Source organism: Trichosurus vulpecula, chromosome 2, assembly GCF_011100635.1.
Source record: "Trichosurus vulpecula isolate mTriVul1 chromosome 2, mTriVul1.pri, whole genome shotgun sequence".
Lineage (NCBI taxonomy): Eukaryota > Metazoa > Chordata > Mammalia > Diprotodontia > Phalangeridae > Trichosurus > Trichosurus vulpecula.
Window position 1 is genome coordinate 3,239,643 of NC_050574.1, and position 3,465 is coordinate 3,243,107.

General features: G+C 51.7%; 1 long non-coding RNA gene across 1 annotated transcript; it reads right to left on the reverse strand.

Moving 5' to 3' along the window:
- Nucleotides 1-862: 862 nt before the first annotated feature.
- LOC118840249 lies at nt 863-2,488 on the reverse strand. The gene is made up of 3 exons (XR_005009656.1): nt 2,399-2,488; nt 2,137-2,271; nt 863-988 (listed from the first exon to the last, which is right to left on the reverse strand). It is a non-coding gene; the product is annotated as an uncharacterized LOC118840249 (long non-coding RNA).
- Between the last annotated feature and the right edge of the window lie 977 nt (nt 2,489-3,465).

Genomic DNA, 3,465 nt, shown 5'->3' on the forward strand with positions numbered 1-3,465 from the left:
ACTGGAAAATAAAACTCCCAGGACTTTGAATAGTTCCCCAAACTCAGCCCTTTCCCTATATCCTCTCTAAAAGGGAAGTCTTAGACCTTCACAAATGCTAATATGCTAACAGCTAAAGAAGGTGCCCTTCTCTTTGGCCTGATCCAAACAGCTCTGCTAAGGGCCTTTGCATACGTGGATGTCACACAGAAGTCAACCTAACCTGTGTTCTTGACTTGCCATATTTTCCATAAACACTGGACCAGAGTATGCAGGAGACCAGGACCCTGTGCCCACCCCGTCCCTGCCCCCAGCCCCAGAACATAGCATTTGCTCCTTTAAACACTCATTGCCCTGTGAGTGTGCCCTTAAGAGGCAAACCAGCTATAAGACAAGACGGGTCACTGTGCACCAGACTGATAAAACTGCAGCTCAGACCTTGGAGAACAAGCAGAGCATCCTGCCTTCAAGGTCTGGCAGGGAGAGCTTGGCCAAAGAAACAAAGGGGACAGGGGAGTTCTATGGATATGGGGGAGGGGTGGTAGGCATGGATAAAGGGAGCAAAGACAAGACCCCTACAGGATGGAGGAATGAGTGAAGGGGTCATCCTTGTGACTCAGGGATTATGAGGGAAAACTTTAAAAAAGCACAGGGGAGGGCAGTACTAGGGTGGGAGGGTGCAGAGGTAGTTAGTGCCCTCAATTAGCTCAAAACACAGGAGAGGGCAGGGCAGTGTTGTTACTACTATTTCAAATTTCCTGCCTATTTTTCTAAAGAAATGTTCCATAGGTAAGTAATTGCCAGCCTCATACAAACTCCTTTTTGTTTTTGGAAATGGCCTCATTGCCTGATGTTGGCCAAGTCTGAGGACAGAGTGAACTCACCTGGGCTGGGGGTCTGCAGCTCCCAGGGGCCATTCCCTCTGGCTCCAGGCTCCAAGCTTGGGCCAGGTCCTCTGCAGGCTGAAGGATCTCAGAGGGGCAAAGGTCTTCCAGGACAGGAGGGTGACCTATGGGGGATTTACAGAGGGTCAGACCCTGCCCTCAGGGCAGAGACTTTAGCCCACAGGTAGGGTGGGGCTTGGAAAAGATGGTCCCACCCTCTCCTGCTCCCCTCCCCCATCCTCCTTCAGAGAACCAAGAGGCAGAAAAGGCTTGGGATCGAGATGGGATGAAACAGTCAGAGCCTCAGTGACTCCAGAATCAGAGATCTCCCTACAGTTGATTCTCTGACCTCCCTGTCTCCCCTCTCCCAAACTAGCACACTGACACGTTACCTAGACAACATACTGCCTGCTTGATCTAGAGAGGAGGGAAGTTTAGGAAGGTTAAGGATGGGGACGACTCTGGGATGGAGCCACCAGGGAATGACCATGGGCAGCAGCAGTCTGAGATTCAGCCCCCTGGCAGGGGGCCTGAGGGCTCTGAAAGAACAGGGGGCAGTGAAACAGGAGGCCTGGGGAAGGGGAGCCCAGGTAAGGTCTGGGAGGAAGACATTCTAACCCAGCTCATAGCAGGAAGGTCAGGGACACTGGAAAGACAGAAGGGCTCCACGAGGACACTGAGCCTCGGAAAGCAGGAGGACTTTGTCCTGGGGAGAAACTAGGGGCTGGAGAAGACTCCTGGGACCCTCTTTTAGAGCTAGCCTGGAATCCCTCAAGGGACACCAGACACAAGGAGCCAGTGCCTGGGATGGGATAGGGAAGCAGCCCAGGAGCTAAGGGGGGCCAGGCAGGAGCTTTGGTTCCAACATCCAAAGTGGCGTCCTCAGGGCAGGCAGCACTTTCGGGTGCTTACAGGGGGCTTGATCTGAAGGAAGAACTGAGTCTCTAAATAAAGCTGGGACAGGGAGACAGGATTCCTGGGTCCTGGTGGGAAGATTCTTTGGTCCCCAGGGTGTAAAGTTCGCATTTGGGGAAAAGGTGACCCAATGGTATGTCTAGGGAGGTTCACCCCGGATATTTGGGAAGTGATCGGGAGTCTAGAAAGAGTTAGGGTTGCGAGCTTGTCCAGTAGCCAGGCCTGGGAGGGAGGATCACTCCAGGCCGACCTGGAGGGCACTTATCACGTGGTCAGAGGAAGCGGAAAAGAAAGAGACCCAATGGCAGGAACGGGCAGTAGGAACCAGCACATCTGTAGGGGGCTGGCTCACACCTACCTGGGATCTGCACCTATAGAATTGGCGTCCAGAAGGCAGAGATCTCAAGTACAAGAGAAGGCAGAGAGATCTCAGCTGTGAGGGAGGAAGGCAGAGAGATCTCGGGTCCGAGAGAGTAAAGCTGAGATCGTTCAGCTATAACGGAAGAAGGCAGCCAAATCTCAGTACAAGTTCCTGTTTTCATCCAACAGACTGAGGGAGGGACTTCCCGCCCCCACCCTCCGCCCTCCCCCCGACCGGCCTCTAAGCCCCCAGGACAGACCCTTTCCTCCAATCACAGGCACAGTGGGGAGCTCACGACCCTGCCTGCCTCTCCTCCCAAGCCCAGCCCTCCGTCCTTGGAATGCCTTGGCCACAGGGATGAGCCCTCTCCTGCCCTAGACCCCGCCCACGGCCCTAAACTCCACCCCGGGGCTCCTATTCCTACAGGGCCACCACCCACCAGGCTGGCCAGCTCCGAGAGCTCCTCCTTCCCATCACTACCACCTGATTTGGGATGTTAGGAGGTGGGAGGTGGAGATCAAGGAAGAGGCAAACTGGAGATTTCCAGGAGAGCGAGTGATTCACCGCAAGACAGGGCTTGGTTTCAGAATGGAGGTTGTTCACCAAATGCAGTCAGGCTGGTTAGCACATTTCTCTAATTTCAATTAGAATGGAGCTCATTTACCGTCAGATCCCGGGAGGATAATCGGGGTGTTTGACCCTCTAAGGGCAGATCCACCGGTAATGTAAAATACACTTAAGGTGATGTGGTTAGGAGCTGAATGAGAATTCAATGTAAAGGGATCAGAGTTACCCTGTTGTAGTCTGTTTGCATTCAGTCTACAGGGTCAAAGGGATACGTGGAGAAAGTGGGTTTTACATCTGAGACAATTCTAACTGACACGAACAACTCAACTGATGCTACTCGACCGGAATTTTGTTTCATGTATTAAGACTGTAACATTTTTATGTTCTTCTCATGCTTTAAATTTTGCTTATTTGAAGATAGGAGGGAAGCCATCACATAAGTCAGGCTCTGATAATCATTTGGCATCAGTTTAGTAACATAAAGAAGGGTCAGAACCTGAACTAGTAATCAACCAGAAGAGCCTGGACCTAGCAGCCTCTTTGTTCTCTGAGTTTGCTCACGGATGCCTCTCCCTATGTCAGCAAGCCCAGATGGGGCTGACTTAAGAGCATTCTTTCCTCTGTCTATGGCCATTAAGGATGAGACCCTTAACCTGAGACACTGTCTTGAATAATGGGACTTTTTCTTATCTTACTATTTTATGGACATATACTATATTCTGGCATGTTAATGGCAAAGCAAACACAGATGGCCTGGAT